At 40.5% G+C, this 25080-nt stretch overlaps 1 long non-coding RNA gene across 1 annotated transcript in view; it reads right to left on the bottom strand.

The window, feature by feature from the left end:
- Nucleotides 1-6009: 6009 nt before the first annotated feature.
- Nucleotides 6010-25080, bottom strand: part of LOC141971418 (uncharacterized) — a 32321-nt gene continuing 13250 nt past the window's right edge. Inside the window, exons 2-3 of the long non-coding RNA XR_012635277.1 lie at nucleotides 12879-12983; nucleotides 6010-11390 (exon numbers count right to left, since the gene is read on the bottom strand). This is a non-coding gene — a long non-coding RNA (uncharacterized LOC141971418). The remainder of the gene's footprint in view (nucleotides 11391-12878; nucleotides 12984-25080) is intronic.

Raw genomic sequence — 25080 nt, 5'->3', positions numbered from 1 at the left:
TTTGGCACAACCAGTCATGGATTTGAGGACTCATGTGGAAAGGTCCTAGATGAAGGTACCTATTTTCTCAGAATCAGTGTTGCTGCTTCTAACCCATTCAAATGTTCTTCTTAAACCCTCCTCCGCTTTTTAGAGTGACCTAAACTTAGATTCATGAATTATATAACTCTATTGACAGGCACATGCCTTAGACTTTCACAGATGACCAGGGGAATTACTAAAGATCAGTTGAGACTCTTACCTTTCAGACTCACTACTGCCCCTTCTCTGTAGTGGAGCTTGGACCCACAGCTCCACACTCAGCCTGCTCCACTGCACAGCAGAGCCTGCAGGGTAGTAGTCTGCCTCTGACGAGTTCATACTCATTTCCTTCTCAGCTGCTTACAACTGCAAATCTTTCAGAACTTAAGTGTCTTCCCTTTTCTGGCCCTGCCAGACAGACACCCTTATGACAAAGCAGGAAAAGACAAACTAAGGAAGTAGATGGTATCAACCCATCTATTATTACTGCTTAGGAAGTTGCAACACCTTCTGATTCTGACACAGCTATTACTGCAGCAGCACCAATGCATCAAATACTGCTTTCATGGACTTTCTGGAAGCTCTCAAAATGCAGGCAGTTAGAAGCTAGCTTATTGTACCAACACCTAGTTGCACAAAAGGGAGTTTCGAGTTTGCAACCTATATAAACTTGCATCGTCCTCCTCTTCTTCAAGGCAGTTGTAGTCTCAAACACAGTGCTGTAACTTCAGTCCAGCTCCCTGGAGGGGCTGTGTGAAGCACACGCATCGTGGCACAGGAGCAGACAGCAGATACTAACTGCCATAGCTGAAACAACCCTGTTTCCTCCAGGCCTGCAGCAAAGCACTGCAGCCCAGTGCCGCAAGATCAGTTCTACTTACCAGGAAACACAGAAAAGAGGGTAGGTGGAAGAAAACCCTAGGTATCGGGATTGTTACTAGTATAAAAGCGACTGCTCAGGTCAGAGTCTAAAGTGAGAAATTAAAAAACTCTAGCTATAAGCCAACTTTGGTAACATCTGAGCCATCTAACTTTAGATTTGTTACCTTGCCATAAGAAAGCTGCAGCAGAACTACTGTCATGTTGCCATGTATGGTGTTCATACAGCACATAATCCTACCTCTCCTCTAATGTCACTTCACTGTTTCAACGTAGAAGAGTAGAAAGAATACAGTTACTAGTGAAAAATGAACCACTCCCAACATTAAAGAATTGATGTTACTAGGATAGATTAACTTGTAATTGAAGACTCAAGCTATTCCAGGATGGTGGCAATAGTTTGTTTGAAAAGACTGTCTTTTCTGAATGCGTGCATATGTTATGTTGACATTTAGGTGGCGCCACTTCTTGCATAAAATTTACTTTGCATAATTACAGGCAGTTTTGCAAAATATTTATTTGTAATCTTTGCTGCTTGCATACCGCATATTTTTTCATTCAGTTGAGAATGTTTGTAATAGCCTTCTGGTGTAGTTATTTAAATGGAGCTAATGAACTGATTTCTGCAATATCATGGAAAAAAGTCTGTAAGTCTTTGGATACTTATTAATTCTTTCTTTCTTTCTTTCTTCTGCTTCTAGGCCCTCCACAATTCGTTACTTGTTTACCAGGGGAAAACATCCCTGCAGAAAAGCAGCTGGCTGGGGCCGTGCGTACATGCAAAGTCCAGCAATTTTTGTTGAAGTGCTGAGGAAAGCTGGTTTGTGCCGAGACAGCAGACTGCGCTGAGATGCGTGCAGGTGCTCCACCCTGCCTGGCCAGCTGCAGCACGGACAGACAGACAGGACAGCTGGAGGCGTTCTGTCTCGAACAACCTCGGCACCATTTGCCAGGCTGTCTCTGTCCTCGGCCCTGGACTGAAAGAGCGGCTAAACGGCTTTGATCAAGGAATGATCGCAAGTTCTCTGCCCAACAGGGTACCTGCGTGGTGGATGAAGTAAACTTGTAACTTCTCCCATTTTCAAGCAGAGTAATTCAGTGGGAAAATTCTCGTTCATGGAGTTCAGAGCATTTAGTTCACAACACCTTCAGGTTTGGTGGCCTCCTGCTGAATCTCAAGTAGAGGTGAAACCTTTCCATGGTTACCGTAGACAGCCGAGAGCAAAAGAAGGCCTCTGACTTCTGCCTCAGAGCCACCGGCCGAGATCATTAAATACAGTGGGCATGTTTACACAGTGCAGAGAGGCCCGGGAACCGCAGGCAGCATCACGGCCTCAGGACAGCACGCCGCAGATACATGCAGTAGCTGGTGTGCATGCCAAGAGAGGGCTGTACCACACTGCTGCAGCTAAGCTGGTGGTAACTCTCTGCAAATGGCTTATGGCATGACACACGGATACCCCAGCTCTGTGGGCTTCAAGGGAAGACGTGGTAAGTTTGCTAGTTTATATGGGGTATTAGGAAGGAAGATAAGCACAAAGAGAAATCATCAAATGTGGTATATGTAGGGGGATTAATAGCGTGAGAGACATAACAGAGAAGGAAAATTATGATCTACCATACTGCATGTCATTTTTAGGATTCAGCAAGACTTTTGTGTTCAGATTCATATTTTGTAGGCATTTCCCTCTCCCTTTTTATTAGATGCCAAAAATCTTGTATCATTTTCTCCATGCTTTGTTCTCTGTTTCCTTTTTCCCTGTGCATTGTTTCTTCCCATTTTCTGAGTATTAGTAAAACCTAATTTCACAAAAGCTCATTTTTCATAAGTACCAGGTTGTAAAATATAGGAGCCAATTGTTGCTCACTCTCTCAGATGTAAAGATAGATCTAAAATTGAAGTAAAAATGTTGAATGCCTGAGTTTCTTTTCATGTACAGACAACTCTCATTATAAAACTATAAATAATTGTCCTGCTAACCTTCCTAGATACATACTTTAATTAATACTGGATATATTTAGTTTTCAGAGTGCCTCTCCCATGCACAGAAGCCAAGATAAAATAGAAATATTCAGTTGCTATACAATGAGAGGATATTTATAAAAAATAAAGCTACATTCAGCAAAGCTTTGTTTATTTAGATGGATGAGTTCAGAGATGTAATTAATTCTAACTTTAATGTTAACTTGTACATGTACGATTAAGAACCCATACAAATAGCCAAATGAGATTTTTAAGAGTTTGCAACCTGATTGTTTTGGTAGACATCACAGGCCCAGTTTTACTAGTCTGTTAGATGTACAACTCCTTGGCTCACAGCAGCTTTGCATGGCGTAGAAGGGAGGTGATATATGCATTCCTTTGTGTGACTAAGTTACTCCATCATGAACCTAGCGTATACAAATTAAGATGAAGGACAAGATTCTTCATTCCACCCACAAGAAGGAGTAACTCATTTGAACAGAGGAATATGTCAGACATAGCTTGAAGGGCATTCTGAACTAGCACAGACACGTTCATTTGGTGACGAACACTCCTCTAAGGTCTACACACTCCTACGTGGTCTCCTACATAGGAGAAGTCTAGCTAATTAATTTGGCAGACTGGATTTCTTCTTCAGATTACAAAGTGATGGGAAGTGCATGGACATGACACAAAAAGTCTGCTTCCACAGGAAACAGGTCAAAATCTCCAGAGAAAAAAGAATTATGGCCACTAGATGGTTGTTATATTCAGTGGTTGTTATATTCAAAGCACAGTGCAACGCTCATTGCACAGCAACTAGTTGCACAGTGCAACTAGTCCTCATGTTTTAATTTCCCACACAGAAAGAAGAGCTAATGAATGGGTTCTGCTTCCTTCACACTAATAGCATCTGCCTCCGCCAACACTTTTTCCACTTACGAAGGTGTTCTTTATGATAATACAATTTCCCAGCTTTCTTTTGCAATCACTGTCCAGCTCCCAGTGAGACCTGTAGCATGGCACCCCATGGTGACATATGAGATGTGGTAACAGCTCATCTGACGTGTTTCAAAGGTAATAATACACAATTTAAAATATACAGAGGTCAGCTTGAGCTCACAAGTTGTCAGCAGCCAGCAACTGAACACCAACCTACACAATGTTCAAGCCATCCCCACTAAAGCAAGCAGGTGGCTCAGGAGATTTTAATCCACTTGCATTTGTGAGTTGACATTCAAGAATTTTCTCTCCCTTTAAAAACCATCAATCAAAAGTATTTACAGAATCATGATTCATGATTCTATGAATCAAATGTATTTACAGATTTAGGAAATTGTCACTAAACAGACCTGGCCAGGGACTGGATTTTGTGTTTCACAGGGAACTTCATGCTACAAATATTTTTCTCATTTCAACCTAATAATTCTACTGTTCTTTAGTTGCAACAGATTTCATACAGAGTTAAAATTTCTTTGTATTGTTTTAAATAAAACAATTCCCATTTTAAAATTTTCTAAAAATGGTCAAAACACTTTCCTGGACTATTATTTTTTTTTAGTGCTTTATCAGTTCTCCTTCGAACAGATTTTCATCAACTTAACATATTTTTCAAAGTGTTTCAATTTTGACAGAAATAATGCTGCATTAACAAAAAGAATCTCTGAACACACTACACTAAAGATCCCATCTACTGTATTCATCATACACCTTTCTATTTCTTTTCCTAAGTTTGGAGTTCCTAGGCAGCCTCATGTGCGCTCAGAACAGGAGCATAAAAATGATGGTAATCATTCTGAAAGGCCTTAGTTCAAGACTTTATGACTTCAGTGGTTATTTCTTTTAAAATATTCTTGGTAATACTGCTGTAGTAGCTATTTATATCTGAATGAAAGATGCCAGGAAAAAAAAATGCCCAACTGTGCTCGAGTAAATGTTAAAATCCATAGCAGTTTAGAGAGCCACTGAAGAGCAGTGAACCACTGAAAGGAATCACTAAGCGAAGAAGCCCCTTCCCGTCGCTTCAAGTCTTCTCCCTATGAGAGGAGGTTTTTAAAGCTCTCATTACAAAATAGAAATAAATATTGAAGGTCTTTTGCATGTGCTATGCCCAATATACTGTAAGAGCTACTCTTCAATACAGGCACACCACTGATTAGCCCTGTAGACTTCAAACCCTTTTTATGTCAGCCTGTACCTTAGCACATTAGGTTCCATCTCTGTGAGGAGGGTGGCAGTGAAGTTCTTGATGCAGAAAATTCCTTTATTGATAAAGTAAATGAATAAGTTGAACCAAGGAGCTCTAAAATGATCACCAATTTACACATATTCGCTGTTCCTTAAAAGGACTAGGTGTTCAACTTGTGACTTGTATTTTACCTTGAGGAGTGGTGGATTGTTCTTTGACTTGGTCCAGGGACTAAACTTTCAGGAAACACTGGAAATCTCTCAATTTACCAGGCTCAGTTAGCATGTATAGCATTTATGTAGTGTTTTGACAGACTATTTTCTGCCTAAGTGATTCAGTTTCCCCTGGATACATATGGCCCTCTCTTTGTTATTCAGAACTGTAATTGCGCAGAAAGAGGATGAGGTCATCAGCTAAGTTGCGATACATTCATTAAACAAGTAATTTCAAATAGACAAATAAATTAAATGTTCTGTAAATAAAATCAGATTCTTACCTACTTTAACACTGGGCTGCCAGGCTTACTCATAAAAAAACCCCATAGTATCTGCTAATAAAAAGAAACACTGATAACAACAAAATAGCATAGCCATTATACTCAGAAGAGCCAGTAGCCTTCAGACTTTTGTACTCACCAAAGTTTCAGATTAAGGGAAGTTTTTTATGTCTTAATTGCTGTAGGAGATCTGAATGATTTTATTACATGAGAAGGAGGAATACTACAGAATCTGGCAATGAATTTCAAGATCCAGATACTTAAAGCATTCTGTTTGAGTAAAAGTTTAATACTAACTAAGAGGATATAGCAATGCAGTGCAAAAGAGGACAGCAAGTTACAGGACTTCTTAACAGATTGTCCAGCATGAAGATTCAGGTCAGGGCTGTTTTGCTGATTAAGGATACCAATTAAATTCACACACCAGAGTGAAAAGAGTAGGTGTATTTTACTGGTGATAACCAAATAATGTAGCAGTGTAATACAGAAAACATGCAGTAAGAAAAAGCAGAATAGTGCACTTAAAGCAACAAACAGGAAAATACAGGGTAATGCATCAAATCATTACTACATGAAAGAGAGAATAGTGATTAAGAAAGATCCATCACCACTTGCATATGTTGCCATCACCCAGACCCGCAGTGGCTGGGCAGCCCCAGTTACAGCGAGGGTTTGGAGAGCCTGTCCCGGCAAGTGGGAAATCCTACGCCGTGTGTCCACCCATAGGTGAGGCTTCCAAAGTCGCTGTGAGCGGGTCCAGCCTTATATACCGGAGATCAACAAGCCAGAATAGCTGGCACCTTTGTTTTGAGCAGAAAATTTCTGTTTTCATTCTTCTGTTGGATTCCACCCAAAGCCTGGCCAGGGCTCGGGGGGGGTGGGGAAGGCCAAGGGAGTTTCTAACAAGGCCAAATACGTGGGTTCTCAGCCTTGAATGAGGCTAAACAAGGGAAGCTGGATACATTCTCTCAGCATTTCGTCCTCACTACTGACTATATTCTAGGCTGCATCTTTCACTAGCGAGCTTACACACTTTGTTAATGATTACACACTATGTTAGCAGCTTCAGCTTGGGGCTTGTTGTTCAGGCTTCAGTATTTCAATGCTTTAGCACTTTTTACATCAGCATAAGTGGGTTGTTATAACTTAGTAAAATACCTACTAGCACAATGGTTTTCAGTTATAAAATATACAGGATTCATCTATAGGTCAGCTCTGGCTTGGGCCAGTTGTCCAAGCTTAGCACTCCAAGGGCCCACCTAGAGGACTGTCTAAAGTAAATCATTCAGTGCATACATTATCTTTAGAGTCTGTTGGTGACCTCTCTGAAGTGCAATTTTAGGTAGATCCCAAATTGTGAAGTTGGAAATACAATTCCAGATATGGGTGAAGGTCCACCCATAATTTCAAACACCTGAGCAACTCTAGTCTCATAGATACAACCGAGCAGGGTCCTCACGGTCAGCCTGTGCGACAGCCCTGGGGGCAGTACATGGCAGGTCAGAGGGCCTGCGGTACTTGCACATGTTTCTGAGACCACTCTTCAAGTGCAAAGGCACAGTCAGTACTTTCTGAATACAGATGTTATCACCCACAGCTGACAACCGCAAGTGGAACAAAGCATTAGTCAGAACTTAATGTCATGTAATTTGCCTGGTGTAAGCATGAGCAAGAAGACATTGCCCCAAAATGTCACATACATCATCTACAATATTCTTGAAAAACAAAAGCCAGGTATGACAGAGAACCTGTAAGGGAAGAGAAAGGATAGACTGATATTCCTAAGAACAGGTGACTGAACTGGTGGCCCACAAGTCAGGTACTAGGCACACAAGATGGTCCTAACTCACCACCTTTTCTGCAGCACTTCTGGAGGAGACAGGGCATGACAGTGGGTGAAGACTGGTACCTCCCTCTGCATCTGTGCATGGAACCCTGTCAGGATTGCCCAGACCTAGCAGCCAGCCTCCAGCACTGAAAAACTGGGACCACCAGTGCAAGTCCATGCCTCACATACTGCCAAGGGTATCTAAGACAGTTTTCTTGTCTCTCTCACAAGCATCCTCTGAAGGGTAGCACAATATCCGAGCCAGACTGCTGGTCAGGAATCCCCTGCAAGATTCTCTTTCTCTCTGTTGAAAACAGAGGGAGTCTTTGGACATTAAAGTCTTAATTTTGTTGACAAAAATGAATCACGTAAAGGTAAGGAATGTGAGGTCCTTATCCTCTCCTCAAGGCATTTCCCTTGGGCAAAGTAAACACATTTTTAGGTTTTAAAAAATGTTTTCTGATAAATCGGTGTTTGAGATTCAGCCAAATTCCTTTACATAACTTCCAAAAATGTTGAGTGACAAAAACTTCTGTTAATAGGAATAAAAGATACAAGCAACCTAGAATCGCTGGGCTGAGTAAGCGACCACCTTTGGTCACTTCTGGAGTCTTTGTGGTGACACTGTATCTCTTGCAATAAACATTTTTGTCTGCTGATGTTAATAAAATGCTTCCTTAAAGAAAATTATTTATGCTAATTTTTATTATTGGGATTGTAGATGCCTCATTCTATGAGGATACAAGAAAAGAGTACAATCTCTGTTTAGGGGAGGTTATAAGTCAAATAAAGTTTACTGAAAAATCAAAACAATAACGGTACGTCAGTTTTTTAATACTATCCTGGCTCTACTATATTATGCTCCACAGAGGCTATAGTGAGACAGTTGTTGAAACCAACTTTGTTGTTAACCAGTGAATTTGGCAGGGGGAGGGATTCTTGTCACAAGACAGGATATAAGGAAGGAAAAATAACAGTGTATTTCTGTTGTTCTTTATTCTGTATTAACCTATATAAACCAAGTAGCCAATGATGCTATTTGCTTGGCAGCAGAAGAAGGAACTACTGTAATTAGAAGAAGCTAGACAATTTTTATATGAAACATAGAATATACGTTACAGCTTTCTGAAATACAAGATGGTTGTAACAGAAGGTGGAGAAAGCCCATACAAATGAAACAAGGAAAAATGGAACTGGTCACACTGCTAACGTCTTCAGCTTTCTCATGGGCAAAGTCAGCCAATGACACTCACTAGTCCTACTCACTGTCCTCTGAAGTTGGTGGTGATATTACAACTCAGAGTCACCGCAGGATGAGATTTGAGATCAGCCATGTCTAATCCTGCCATCTGTATAAACTCCCATGAGCAAAGGGCAACGACAAGGCTGGGCCTTTGCTGCCTATATAACAACTTTTTAAATTAACACACAGAAAAAGAAAGTAGTCACCTGAAAAACATGACTTTCTTGATGAAATATGGCATATAGAGAAATCAGTGGGATATATTTATTTCCCAGCAGTCAGACATTGCAAATGCGTCTTTTTTGCTATTTTCTCTTCTGTTCCCTCCCTCCCCCAAACTGAATTAATTTGCAAAATCAGAAAGGGAGAGAGGGCAGAGAACATCAGTTGACACGTTCCTCCGTAACCATGGTGTTAAAATTGAGACAGTATTTACCTTTGTAAACTTTTTGTTTAAAAATACAGCTTAGCGTAGAATATTAAATGCAAAAGTCTTGAAATTTTTTATAAATGCAATAGATGCTTTTTAAATTTTTGAATTTTTTTATAAATGAAATTTTATAAATTATATTTTATAAATGCAATAAATGTTTTTTAAATCCTGGAGTTATGCCAAGGTTTCTTAAGAAGGCTGTACTTGTGCTCCAGAAATGGTATCTAACCACCCAGATATTGCTACGGAGTGACAAGTGAGAGACTTCTGCAGAACTTCTTTAGTCCAGAACTCTTTGTAGTCCAGAGCACCAAGCTCTTTACTAGGAGCTGTGAGAGATTAGCTGTCTAGTTTGCAGCACTGAAATCAGGTGCCTAGAACTGTCTGGAGTTAGTACCTGCCTTCAGCATAAAAAGAGACATTGCAGGTTCTGGCTTCATACAATTCAGCCTGGGCAATTCATCCCCAGATAGTTCAGGTTCATCTTTAAGCAGTGATTAGACTAGTAATTTATGTCCCAAATGCTCTGATTTTTTTCAGCAACGTAACATCATAGCCATTCAGTATTGGGGGGGTGGGGGGTGGGGGGTGTCAAAACCCCTGAAACCTAGCATTCTAACTGCTAAGAATCTTCTTGTATAATTAGCATTATCATTAACAACCTAGAAACCCAAATTCCTGCCTCTGAGTGCAAAAGACCCACAAGCAAGCAAGATCACTGTCCGGGTTGTTAACAACATGACGTAGCTTGTCTGTGAGAATCTCTTCTCCCCGCGCCGGGCCACACCCCACCCTTGGTTACACAGCTCTGATCCCAGAAGCATCTGCACATCCTGTACTTGCAGGCAATACCAAGAGTGGCTCCTGTTAGAGCCCACCTGGCATGCAGCTCTAGGAAGAGACTTAGCAGCATATTTCCAAGGACTTGTGCTGATGGATGCTGCTTGCCAGGATCACGACTGTGGGGTTAGAGTTAGTGCAGGCAGCACCTGCCAGGTCAAAGACTGGGGAGCAGGTCAGAGACCTAAACCAACACCTTCAACAAACAGACCAATGTATTTCAATAAACACCTTGGAGTACAATATTAATTTCTCAATAAATTTGATTTTTTAAAGTAATTTCTCCACTACTGTCATGCACCTATAGAAAAAATACTGCAGAGTACAGCAGACATTTCAAATTGCCACAAAAATTTCTTAAACAGGAATTCAAATTCATTACTTATTTTGAGAAATACAATTAACAGGTATAATTAAGGTTTACGCAACTCCTTATTTCCATTTTGCTGAAACTAAAAGTAATCATTGTATATACAAAACTATTTGAGATCTAGTCTTCCCTTCCCAAACCCATATAAAATTATTTTAGGTCTTTATAAATAACTGCATTTCTGTATCTGTAAACTGTTTTTCAAATTCAGAGAAAGCTACAAATATACTATGGCATACTTCCTACAGGAAGGATCATGACAGGAAACATAACTTTTTCAAGAATTGGATTCAGACTTGGGAAGCCTCTTCTGCAAGAGCAGATGACTATAAATCTCATTGCATTCACAAGATGGCAGAAATCTCTCACTAAAATCTCAGTTCTTTGATTAAGGTTTCTACTAAGCTGTTCTAGACACACACAAAATATGCATATAGGCAGTTTTTTTCCTCACTCCTACAGAAAGGAAAAGGAAAATGATGTATGAAGAATTTAAAAACAGCAGGGACAAGCATTGAGAGAATGTGATAGGTATCATACTACCCAAATAGTACAGTTAAGATTGGTCCATTCCCTTCTCAGACAGATCTGTAGCCTGCCCTTCTACATATACCATTGTTCAAAATGTTAACTTTCCTTAAACCAAATGTTTAAACAAATATTATCTGACAAATCTATACACTTCAGCTATTGCAGGAATAATTTTTGAATGAATCTGATATTATTTCCCCCGCTTTGTCATCAATTTTCACATGATGTCAATGTAAGCCAGAAACTACAGAATTATTCAACACAGACAGCACAGCAATAAAAATCTGGGCATTTTTCATGTGAATGCCTGTCTTTGGACCTACTTTCTAAGCATATGGAATAGGAACCACTACATACTGCATATGGTAACACTCTCAATAGTGATAACTGAGGAATGACTATTGCTTGAGTATAATGTTAAGGGTCATTTGACATAAAAAATATCTTAAAACAGGTTATCAATCTTGGCACTATATTTAGCTTGTTCTATTTCATCTGGTACAGTAAGAAATCCATCTGCTGTTTTCAAGTATCTTCAATGTTGAGGCTCAAGGTGGTGATCTCAAGGATGAAACATCTGATTCTCTCTTCCAGTCAGCTGAAATGAAAGCAGAGGTTTAACTTATGGGAACTGAACTTTTATACAAGATGGATTGAACTACAGAAATTAAATTCTACCTTCCTAAAAGAAAAATATGTCTTACTATATGAACAAGCACATATTACTATTATTTTGGAAAGGAGAAAGAAAAAAAAAAAGAAGAATTCAGAAACCAATTTAGGCCAGCAAGTCACAGCAGTTACCACAAAAAGACAACACAACTAGTGCAGCACTCTAAAGAGATAGCCAAGTTAATTTCAAGCTGGCTGGTCAAATATTAGAAATTTATATTAGAAGGCTATCCATGGCAGGAAGGAACTAAGTAACCAGCTTACCTGCTGAGAGTCAATTACTCCACATCAAACTCTTGTACTGCCACTTCTGATACCTCAGTGGCTAAATTAAAGCTACTTCAAGTACTGATAACTCCCATTTATTATTTCTAAATAATTTTTTAACAACAGTTTTTGAGATGGTAATGAATCCTCACAGTGACAACTACTATACAATCGCTCTCATTTTAAAAAGAAAATGGCGATTAGTCCAGACTTGAAAAGGTCCCTCAAATTAGGAGGTATCAATTACTGCAAATGAAGAAGCAACTGAAATATACTTCTAAGAAAATCAGATTATTCAGTCTTTCAAATTGTGCATTACATTTGTTGAAGGGATTGTTATGAAATTTCTCATATGATATTTGCATATATACAGCCTCCGTATATTTTTAAATTATTTCTGATTGATTCCTGGTGTTAGAATAATTTAGTTTATTGTGTAGCTATCAGACAATACTTTTCTTCTGAAAATCTAAGAGAACTCAGAACCATTTGCAAGTCATGGGATATCCAGAATTTTTTTCAGCTGTCCAGTCCAACCAAATCTGAACTTTCCCTGAAAGAATAATCATGTTTCTATAGCAGTAAGCACAACTGTACTCTTAAGAATCTTAAGGGCACTGCTATTGAACCAAGAATTAGGGCACTGCTATTGAACAGAAATTATACTATGAAAAATTACAACCTTCCAAACCAGACATTATCAATAACTGGAAAATTTTAAGAAACATAAAACTTTACCAAATCATCTTCTGAGATTCCGTGTACTAGTATGATTGCAGTTTTTATTTTGCAGTTAAAACTGAGCATACCACTACTGTTTACTATTCTTCTATTCTAATACAGGTCATTTAACATACCTCACGTAAGGTCAATGAAGTTTTTGAATATGATTTTTGCAAGTGATGAGTACCTGCCATTCCTCTGAAACATAAACTTCTGATATGTGAGATTTCTAAAGACAGAGTCTGTGGCATCTGATACAAATCTTGTTATACGCTGTAGATGCAGTAGTGCTGTAAACAAGGTAGAACTTGTTCCTAAAACACTAAACCCTAAAATAAAGCATGAGCAGGGGTAGGGACATCCTGGTGAATCAGGATGCCCGGAAATGCTCTCAGAGTACTGCAGATCAGACATGAATACTTACAGCATCCAACAGGTCTCATGCTCCCTGAAATAAAACCTGGCCAGTTCCACAGCTCTTCCAAAAAGTCAGCTTCTACTACGAGGTGCTTGCTGTCAAATTAGTTGCCTGTGAGGAATCAAATTATATGCCTCAAAATCTATATTTAAACCCTTGCTGCTACATAATCAGGCTATTAACACCATCCACTCACACATTCTTTGAGATTTGGGACAATTCCACAATTACTACACTCTGGCCAGTGTTAAATTTCAGAGTAATTTACTCTGTATTAATTACATCATGTGAGAATATGGTATGACTAACCTCTTACTAACATTACCCGAAGTACATAATACATGAATAGAGCCTCAGTGACAGATTTTTTTTTTTAATGCCATGCTCTGGCTGACAACTGATAATGCTACAGTTTAGTGATCTCTAAGCAAGTGAGGGAAATAGCTAGTTTAGTCACCATTAACTTCAGCTTTAAGAAATACTCAAGATAAAGAACATTATATACAATTTCACTATTACTGTTTCCCCCTACATTTGAGTTTTGTTTCTTTTATTATTTATTCTACTCTGCCTGCGCTGCGTCTCCTTCTCTGCAGGTGACAGTAAGAACATGAAGAAGGACTATGATATGTAATATATAGTATATAAAAAGGTGAACTTGAAAGTACCAGACCTAAAATTGCTCTTCACTGGTGTCTTACTCATCTTTGCTTCTTGACATATTTTAAAGCAGCAAATGCAAGCACTTAATAATGTTCCTCAGCTCCCAATCAGTGAATTTAATAAGAATGCTGGAGTCCCTTCATTTGATTTGCTGAGATGGTGTGAAGAGGAAACATTAAAAAAGGAAAAGTGTAATGACTTTTTCCTCTCCGTGCCACTTTCATATCAACATGTCCTTACCTGTAAAAGGTTTCAATATTCATGTCATATGTTAATAATCAAAGGAACTCTTTACACCATCAACGACTTCTTATTAAGATGCAAATCAAGAATAATCTCTGATGTTCTAGCAGAGCCTGAAAGCACTTTCTTAATTAGTCAGGCTCCATCTAACATCTGACAAGGCTTCCCTCATCATAGGAAAACTGACTTTAAAATTATCGTCTGAATTCACATTTGGTCAGCAATAAGGGGCTAGAATCATATATAAGCCATCAGAATCGTGATAATTGTTAATTGCCACTAAAAATCAACATACATCCTCCTTAACAACAGAAAGTAGGAATGCTTCTGTTCAGTTATTTAATCGTTTTTTCATGAACTGGTCCTGACACCTGAATTCCTTTCAATACTAAAATGAAAGGTCCCGTGCTAGACAAGCACAATAGTATTTCACTGACTCAAGTGTCACTTCTAACTGCTCATTAGGTGAGCTTTTCTTCATCTTTTCTCTCTCACCACTTTATAGGTTTTGCAGTATCTCCCTTCATCTTTTAAATATATACCTTAGAAAATGTAAGTCTATAAAGCATCTATGGTGATTAGATAATTACCACATCTCACCTGCGGCTGTCATCATATGGTCCATAATTAACCTTCGAAGTGCTCTGTTGCTATCTCAGCTTGAGCAGTAAAATCCTTAAAACAAGCACCACGACTTGCCTTCATTTTTAGAGAGCTTGCTTTCCTTGCAACCAATAACAAGTCAATAATAAATTCTTAATATTTCTGTCTCTTTCAGACCTTCAGTTATATTGAGCAGAACCTTGCTAAGGCCAACAAATGTCTAAGGTCAAGCTAGAGGAGAACCATGTTGCATAGTAGCAGCTTTATGATTTTCTTAATGCATTTTGGCAGGCTGACCAGTCATGCTGTAGTTACAGGCATAATGGTAAAACCTGGAGAAGGTAAAACAGGTGTGTTTTCCACCCACATTCAAAAGAGGAAATGCTCCAAAGAAGCTGAACATACATGCTGGTCCTGATTCAGCAGAGTTAATTCCATACCAAATTTTCAATTTCCCCAACTTCAGCAGGACTGCTTACTATCTTAATTTAAAACTCAAGCCTGAGGAGATGTGTTTAAAGGACCTAACCCAGCTAAATACACTAACATGAAGAATTTACACAAGCTAGCTGTCTATATTTGCATCTCCCCAAGGCAGTATTGTAATGGCACCATAGCATAGGAGTATACGGCATTACCAGAGTATTGCCTCACAAATCTGATGTGTTCAATCTATTGAATAATTTAAAATATGTATAATTATAGGCCGATAAACATGTGACTAAAGCTTAACTTAGAACATGTCTCTATGTACATTTTAGTTATTTTTATTTCTACACCTTAGATATCCAAAAAATATTACAATCTGGCCAGAAGAGTGCTCTGTCATCTCTGTTGACCACCCAGATGCCAGATCCACCTTCCTTGTCACTTCTTGCGGTCTAATTTTCATTGAAATTCCAACATCAGCAAGTCAAAAGCCTGCTTCTCTTTCCACGGAGAATAAAAGTGTCCCCGACCTCAACCTTTAACCAGCGATATGAACAAGCTAACGCCGGCAACTCTGCTTCTCCCAGGCAGGGCTGTGGCAGTGCCCAGAGGGATGCCTTACCCTAGCGGTGTTTATCGGACCAGAGGCAAAGCACGGATCACAGAGCTCAGCTCCTCCAGAAAATGAAGTGAAAAGTGCACCTGCCTGCCTGGCACCCTGCTCCAGGTCCCGCCGCAGCCACCAAACATTTGATTTACTTCCTGGAAACTGTGGCCGCAGTTTCCGCCTCAGCCCAGATTCTGCCCAGGCCCACCTCCCTTCTTGTTCAGGTCAGGCCTTGGGCTTCGCACTAACTGCAAACCAGCTTAACTTGGGGTGTTTTGCAGATTTATTTCGTCGTTGGTTTTGGAGTTGTTTTATTCAGTTCAAGGTTATTTTTGCTGCTAGGGCTGGGAAGATTTCTGAAAAAAACCCTTACAATTTTTTTCTTCGCCCACTCTTGTTGAGATCTCTGTAGCCTTCAGAAATCTGCACAGTCTTCCACAGGGTCATGTTGAGGGCTCTCAAGTAGGTGCTCTTAATTGTACCTACTTATCTCTTAATTGTAAGCCGTTCGAAAGCCACGCCCCATCGCCGCGCCTGGCCACCTCGCAGGCGAGGCAGAGCCGGGGCGGCAGTTCAGGCCGCCTTTGCTTCCCGCTCAGTAACTCCCCGCGAGGTTCACACCAAGACGCGGCCGATTTCACTTCCCACGCGCGGTTCTGAACCGACGGCGGACACCGCTCCGGCCCGGCCCCGCGGCGCGCCACGGCATCCCCGCACCCACCCGCGACACGGAGCTGCCGCCCCCCGCGGCGGACCCCGCAGACATGGCGGCTCCCGCGCGGCCCCGCCGGCCCCGCCCACCCCGGCACCCACTTCCGGTACGGCACGAGCCGGGCCAGGCCGCGGCCTGGCGGCGCCACCTGCTGGGCGCACCGCGGGCACGGCCGGTGCTGCCGGCGCCTGGGGCCACTTCGTCAGCAGCGGCCGGTGCTCCATCGGCGAGCGGCTGCCCCGAGCCGGGCTCTTACCGTCTCTGTTGGCAGCTGCTGTGCCGGAACGGCACTGGCGCGGGGCGCCCCAGCAGTCTCGGCTGAGGGAAAGGCGTCCTCACCGCCCTCCCGTTGCTCCTTCCTCCCCGAGGAACCCTGCTCTGCACCCGACCGGGGTGTTCAGCCTGGCCGCAGCCTCCCCGGACCGCGGGGCGCCTCCCCGAGCGGCCAAGGGTAGGGGCCGGCCCTGGCTGCTGGCGGGTAGGCCCTGGGAAAGACCATTTTAAGGAAAGCACGTTTGGAGGAAGCCCAGGTCAGTCAAGATACACCATTTTGGTGGAGTAAAGGGACAACTCCATTCAGTGGCTGGTTGCGTTGGGACCTTTACGCTTCCAGTCAGGTTGGTAAAATATAAGACGCACACGTGCTGAGGAGAGTCAGTATTGATTCAACTGAGCACACGGTTGGAGTTTTTTGGGAATCATTCCCCTACCTGTCACCCACCATAATGTTTTCCAGGAAATTACTGAGACCCACGAGAGCCAAATATGTTTATAGTTCATTCTGTTAAGTCAATCCACCTATTTCAGGGGTGAAGGAAATGCTTCCTACCACAGATTGAAGGCTTTCATAATTCAAATAAGATTCACAGCTTTACAGGAGCCTTACAGATCATAAGGGCGAACGTGACTGTTGATCAGCTCGTCTCAGGTGAAAACATCCCGAACACAAAGGGAAGGAGACAGCAACAATGGGGTCCATGCCCTGCCGCCCTGCCATGGGGCTGCCTTTACTAACAACTCTCCCGTGGTGCTCCCGCTCCTCGCCAGCTCAGCGGCAGGTGACAAGCGCTGCCCGTAGCCGAGCAATGAAGAGGGCAATAAAGACAGAGCTGAAACCTTTTTTTGGGGCTGTAGCCTGTCTAGGTTCACCCACTACTCTTGCTCAGATGTAGCCCTGGCACCATGTGTTAGGAACAGGGGTCCTACCTCCAGCATTGCTGTGGTGCAGCAGCAAGCCCTGGGTGTCCTGCTGTACCCCGTCAGTGACCAGGTGCATGAGTGACCTCGAGCCACCCCCTCACGCTACAGCACAGTGCGATCCTCTGCAGAACACCCACCTCTGGGTCTCACCCCAGTTATTTCTTCACAAAACCACAGTTTCCATTTGAGGTAACATCTGGGACTGAAAAAGACTGAATTTCTGCTTAGTATGGGGAATCCTGAGTAAGCTGCTTTTCTTCCTGTAAAGACAAGCAAAACAAACCCTTGGTTTCATTTATCTGTATGCAACTTCAGCAAAGTTTCTTCTGTGCAAGCTCAGCATATATTCGCCGATACAGGTTTTCTTTCTTTCTTGGACCCTTCCAGATCCACAGTCATTCTCAGGCCTTCCTGAATTTTTCAGCATCTTCTCTGAAGTACTGATATCAGAATTGGCCATGACATTCAACAGTGATCTCACCATTGGTGCAGAGAAAACGAGACAAACAAAAACCCCACATCATCACCTCCTGAGTCATCTCTCTTTCTTAGGACAGTTACACAGTCTGTCAATTTTCAGCTCTCTGACCAGAAAAAAAGTTTGCCTTTTATAATGCTAGACCTACTTAGTTCCAGAAGAGGGCACTTTCTTACAAAACCTTACCCATAGTCTCGGCACAGAAAGTCCAGGTCCTTTTTCTCACATTGACATACATACACTGCCCACCATCTGAATTCAGTTTTTTATCCCTAATTTACAGTATTACAGACAGCTTGCAGCTGTGCCCAATCTTCAACAGTGTCTTAACCCTTTTCTCCCCTGAGATTTGTAGCAACTACTAGAGGCTACACTCACTCTGACAGTGCTATTTTTTAAATAGTTAAACCATAGTGTAGGCCTGAGATTAACACTTTGACAGAAGACTATTTCATGAGCATTTCTTTTTCCAGCCAAGCTGGTGATTCCAAAAAGTTACATAGTGTTTGGCTGACCAGATTACATTTTCACAGCTAATATAAGACAAAAGTGAGCTTGCTGAGCGTATGAATCTCATAACTCTTGTTCTTCCTTAGTGCATGGTATGACTAAATTAAAAGTACAGACAACGTAACTCTTGTTGGGACTAACACAGATGAGCTCCTCATTTTCAGACATACAGTCAGTCATAAGGAAGGATCTAGTTCAGTATAATCGTAACTAAGGAAAGAAGCAACACCATTTAGTAAATCGACTGTCTTCAAAGCCCAAGCTAGAAATAGTTATCCATTGTTCTGAAAAAAAAAAAAAAAAAAAAACCAACCAAAACCAAAACCCAACATGTAACCAATCTAGTGGGCAATAGCAGGATATTCACATGATAAAATGGAAAGTCAGCCTATGGATTTGTGCATACACATGTGTAAGTAACAGGCCAATAGTAAGAAGGTGTTCTCCTTAGGAAACTTAATAGAATCATGCCCATTTGTATGAAGCCCAAACTCATACCTTACAAGAATGAGTTTTCTGCTTAGACAGAAATAGTCTAGGAGATCCCCTGTTTCTTTAGTGGCAAAAATTTAGCAAGAAACCCTTCCTGCACTTTATATTTCAACAAATGCCAAAATAAAAAATGTGCTGGAGGATCCCAGTGTTGCTTTGCTTATAAGCAGGACTGATCTAGCCTGAGTACTGTTTAAAAAGAAACAAAAAAACACAGAAAGGAAGGCAGACAGAAGAAGAAGGTAATAATAATGAAAAATCTATCCTAGGGGGCATGCATCTTCAGGAGTTTGAATTTTTTATTTCACCTCTGGATAAGAAACTATAGTATGTTATTTTATCTTTGCCATTCTCTTAAGCTCTTTGATAGATGTCATACTTTCAGGAAAATCATCAACAATTTCAATTATTTATGAATGCTACAGAAAAAAACAAGACATGGAAGGCAGGCAGTAGCATGAAGAGGATAGAACTCTGATAATTAGAGATGGGTTAGTTCTTCAGATTTTTTTTTAATGAGAAGAATTTTTCTTGACAAGAAAGAAGCATGTCACTACAAGTGAAGAGGCTAAAACAGGAGCTATCAAAATCCTGATAATAAACATCATCTAAAGCAACTTCATGAAAATCTTCATTTAACGGTAGTCTGATTCAACTTCCTGGCTGGGAAAAAAAAACCCACACTGATAGTAGAGCTCACATTTTCTTACACTGCCCTAAAACTGATTTAATCTGTCTTTTCAGTCATTTGAGAATAAGACACCTAACAAGGGTGCCATAATGTAATATTCTAATTTCTGTATTTTAGATAATGCTTTTACCATTTGGAATGATGACATGAGCTGTGCTGTGGGCAGCAGATTCAGGGCAATGTTTTATCTCCCTGTCCTCTTCCTCCACCCGCACCACAAGCCCAGTAGACATTTCATCTCTCAGTACTATTCATTTAATTGTTTCTCTGGTTTATCTGTAACCTATAGATTGAGCCAGTTTTCAACAACAACGCTTTTCTCATAGAGGGTTTTTCAGTTAGGTCATTTCTCAGAACTTATTTAGGGCCTACATAACTCAACCTATTAAAAATGAAACAAATGAATGAAACCCAAACCCAGTGGCAGGGATCTCTGGCAGAAGCAGCAGATAAAGGTGAGAACTCACAGCTCAGTGAGGGCAGGGGGGATGCTGTCAATATCGATTCAGCTCGGCTGTAACCAGAATAGTTCCTCTGATCATACCTGTAGTCCTTATCTCCTACTCCATCATATTCCCTGTACATTACTTCTTTAATTGAAGTAATACATCTTTGGGGTCATTTTCCTTGTGTTAATACACGATGAAAGACTTAACAGTGAGGTGAGGGAGGAGAAAGAAAGAGGCAGCTGTTAACATTTTGCATTCACCTTCCTATTACGTGACTGGAAGAATCTGGAGGCACATCTCAGGAAAACATCAAAACAGCTATTATACAAATAGGTTAGAACATCAAAGCAAAAGCTCTTGTGTACCCTGGTTGATTTCCATTGCAAATACAAAGCTAACTCATTTATTTTCCAGTCTGCGCTCATGATTATTTTAATTTAACAGGTTTGTCCGGAGGCAGCCGTCATGTTGATGCCATGGTGCTGTGTCACAGAAGCTGTGGCCTGAGACATCCCAGCTGGGCATCTCAGTATCAAGAGATTTTATTCGCGTCTCATACAAAATGTATTATACAGGAAAGCTTGCAGTGGTATTTTGCAAAATAGCAAAATCTGTTACTCTGGAATGTTACAGATATTTTAAGAATCCCATATGGGATTATCTAGTCTACTTTTTATGAAAATGGTCAGAATATACCTTAGTGGCAGATAGAAAAGTCTCAAGATGCACTTACTGGCATCAAAAGCAGGTTGTCTGCAGATCTAGTTGTCCTTCTGCATGAGAAAAGCTAAAGAGAAGCTGCTGGGTTAGTGTAACAACCAATGGTGCCAAGGTTGACATCTAACTGAAATTTTATTAGAGGATCAGTTCCAGGTCTATTACAGAGCAGCAATTCTACTAAGTTTTGAAGAGGAGGTGTCAGCTGTAATTGTGAAGAGCCATGCAAATATATACTCTGCATCCATGTAAGAGAAAAAAAAAAATCTTAGCTTGATAACCAGTGAATTTAACTTCAGTTGTTGGCTGTTGCAGGAATCTCACAGGTTCATGGAAGTTAGGACTGGAAGGGACCTTAAGAACAGGTTACAGTTGGGAAGTTTTCTTAACGGTTATCCTACATTTATCTTGTTGCAATCTGAATGAACTTCTGTCCTGTTTGTCAGGGAATAATAGTGACAGTGGGGCTGCTCCCGAAGGGAGGATGAGCCGAGAGCCAAGGGTGACTCCAGCATAGCCAATGCCCTCACCAACTGGAGTGCAGCCTCGGACGCAGCATGTGAGCGGGGCTAGCAGAGCCAGGAGCTGGTGACAGTGTCTGTCAGCAGTCCCAGACACAGGAGTGGGGATGAACCAGGGCCAGGTCCATTCAGGGGCAGCAGAAGATGAGACAGGAGATGAGGCTGAAGATGGGATTGGAGACAGGGCAACAACATGAGCCTGGGGCCCATCTGGGAAGCCCTGTCAGAGAACCAGGGCAGGGGAAGTCAGGGTGGGGGTTCCAGGTGAGGTCTGTCAGGACAATTAAGACATATTAGAACTGACAGCATCCTGACAGTATTCACAGTGGACATGGTGATCAGTTATACGCTTCTTTTCCATGAAAGATGCTTCTGCTGCTTTTATCCTTTTCTTTTGAAGTTGCACTCTCGTGCTTATAGAAAGGAAAAAGAAGTGCGAAAATACATTTTTAAAAGATGTATAAAATCTTCCACTTAGTTTATTTGGCGTTTCTCTGTCTCAATACAAGCCTGTGGAGGGATCTTGTTTCTTTGTTGTAGTTATTGTTCTGAGAAGGGGGGTGGTGTCTCTTGGTAAGAATGAAAAATAAACGTGGGGGTTTTTTTTCTTGAACCACTTTAGTCTAAATTCAGATATATGAACATGTTCAAAAAGGAGTCCATGGAACTGTGCATAGCTTGCAGTGCTATTTCTTTTATCAAAATAATTGCATAAAAATTAATTTTTTTCCCAGAAGGCATTATCAAACAATTTGAGTCTTCAGTATGGAAAAATCAGGAAAAGTGCAACATGCACTACAGTTGGCCACAGTTTCAGCTAAGATGGTTGAAAACCCAAACCTTTGTCATCTCCTTCAGTTTCTACTTCCAACTATCATCCGACAGCATGAGGACTGTCAGTGCTGTCTCTGAGCAGTAGGTCATCCTCCATGTTTTCCATATATTCTGCGACCAACTGTTGGGTTTTTTATCAGCTTTATTAAATGCTCATACAAAAAAAAAATAGGCTGAAATCTGATAATTGCCTCCTATCAACTTTTCAGCTTTTGTTCAGCTTTTCTTCCAAATTGTTCAGCTTTCCTTCCAAACATTATCTATGAAAGACTTAAGAGAAAATAGAAGAGCTCTCTAAAGGCTGAAAATGTGAGTACAGTTATAACATGTTGAGCTAAACAGCAAAATTAATAATATATAGGGTGGAGTTTTTTTCATATATTTTAATTAAATGAAAGACCCCAGTGTTTCTAGTTTGCAGTATGTTTTCTTGGAACTTCTGTGCCTCATTCAAAGTGTGCACAGATCTATACCTATACCCACTGTGGGATATTTCACACATATAGAGTGAACAGTGCAAACACTGAGTTATTAAGAAAAAAGTATTTTGACAAGGAATAGCTGTGTACAGAGAAAATGCACATATTTGGAAAATAGATCCATTTACAGTGCTAAAGCTTCACATACTCAACTATTTCCCACATTTTCTGCTGTATGTTTTATTAGACCAGGAACTTTTGAACCTTTGTCCCTGTAGGGAATTTAATTTAATCAAGACTCATTCACAGGAGCGACAGATACTATATCTTGTCTCAAAGTGCAGTCTAATTCTGCCTTGATGCTGCTGCATAATGGATGCATACTTTACACTTACATTCCAGAGTGTATTTTTCAGCTAATATACTGTTCTGGCACTGTAGAAAAATCATCTGAAAATTGAAATGTGTGTCAGTCAAATGGTAGAGATTAATAAAAATTGCTGCTTGCATGAAAAACCTAAACGAGGTTTCTAGCAAGAAGGTATTTTATTAGCAGAAATAAGAAGTTCTTTTCTGAATTAATTCTCATATGATAAATTAACTTCTCTTACAGTACAGACATTAAATCATTTGAAGTTACCTTAACATAGTTCTCAACATCTGTGCCCTTGCTGAAATTCCTTCAGTGCCCAGCAGCAGGAGCACTCAGCTAGCTGAAAATTATGAGTTATTTATATAAAAATACTGGGTCACCTCTGAACTGATTAAAAGCCCCCCCTGTACACTGACTGCATAATGGATCATCTGAGTTTATTTGGTTTGTAAACTCCTCACCTCGTGTAGTTTCTATCTCATAACCTTTAAGACCAATGACATTTTGCAGTGACACTTTTCAAGCCCAGATTCCTTACCTATGTGTTTCTTTAAGGGTTTTTTTTAAGACAAATCATTTGTGTTTTGCCCAAAGCACTCGTAACATTGAAGTTAGCTGCATCCCTATAACAAAGAGAAAAAAAGAAGACAGAAAAGAAAGTGATTAAATTCATCTTGTTTGCTGCAGAGCTTCAAATTTCATCAACTGGGGGGGACAGGGAGGGAGACGGATGGATGGCACAGGACACGTTTCCTTGTTTGTTGCCAGAGACTGAACTTTGGGTTTGCTTCATTTGTCAGCAAATGATCTTAGAACATTGTCATTCTGGTTTCTTTACAAAATAATTGAGTAATCAAACTATCGATGATGCCTCTTCAGAAAATTATTCATAAGGCTCTCCTTTTCTTTACATATCGCAAGTAGTTGATGTACATTATGATCTTATAATCTGTCAGCATCCTCTGATGCATGAATTTTTTTCTCATTGTATATACTTCATCTTGGCCAAACTGCATTATCTGTTAATAATTCTACTGTACTATGTCAGGAGCCTGTTGTATATGAAGACTAGAATGCAGTCTAATGGGAAAACAACCAAAAAAACCCCATTTTCTCCCCCAGTCTCAGCATAAAAATACAAATGTTTATGAACAGTCAGACTAGCAAGAGCAAAGAATGAACACTAAGCTCATCAGCATGATTACCAGTGATCTGATGCTTCAGGCCAAACAGATTTGACTGTCTGCTTTCCAATCTTTTTCCTTTTAAAAGCTGGAGGAAAATTTACTGTAAAATTTACCTTTATGGGTCCTCTCAGCAGGGGCCGCAAGTTAGGAGTGTAAAACCTGGCATGGGAGGATCTTCCATATTACTCCCAGTTCTACCTACAACAGTTTGGAATACTCCAGCTCTGCTTTAGAAGCACACAGATTACTGGATGGGACACCTCAGAAAGCAAGTCCTCCCAGCACAAAATATGGAAGCACGTGTTCAAATCATTCAGTAATTTTTGCACTTACTCTGAGCAACTGAACTAGAACTGTTGTATGAAGAAAGATTAAAGCCAACTAAAACATACATGATTGATGAAAAATGACATGTACAGGTATAATTATATGCTGAAAGTATCAAGGAAAGACACCAGTTTCATCAAAGGGGCAATCTGAATAAAGAGGTACATGTTACTTAGGAATTCTGCTTTACTAATAAACTATCACTGTATGATTTTTGCAAATGCTGTGATATAAAGCACTACATAGTTTTAAGAGTTACATTAGTATGTGTGAAGTTTTATGTGCCTTATGTAATTTTTCTAAGTTTATGGGTCTATTGGGATAAATAAGTTTTGATTAACTCTTGGAAATTAGATCAAATACTTAAAGGATATGCAAGAGTTAAGGTAAAGAAAGTAATGTCAACATGAACCTGTCCTGTTTTTGAGGAGGTGGACTGCAATGGGAGTGATGAGGAGCACACAGGTGTTATCATTAGCAAATTTACTGCTGAAGCTCAGTCCTACAACCAGTTCTCCTTCATACTGAAAACTGATTTTTCCCTTTCTAGGCCTCAGTCTAAGCATGTCTTTAGAAAAGCTGTCATTCCAGGAGGTGATGGTGAGAGCAATCCAATGGGTGAAAACAGAGTGCAAGGCAATGATTTCTGGATTGGTTACCTCTCCTCTTCTCAGTCACCAGCATCAAAGCTGGGATAGTGGTTATCCTTCAACTGGGGAAAACCTTACTGAGAAACTGAAGAAGAGACCAGAA

This window comes from Athene noctua, chromosome 1 (assembly GCF_965140245.1).
Source record: "Athene noctua chromosome 1, bAthNoc1.hap1.1, whole genome shotgun sequence".
Taxonomy (NCBI): Eukaryota; Metazoa; Chordata; class Aves; order Strigiformes; family Strigidae; genus Athene; species Athene noctua.
This window is presented reverse-complemented; position numbering and strand designations above follow the sequence as displayed.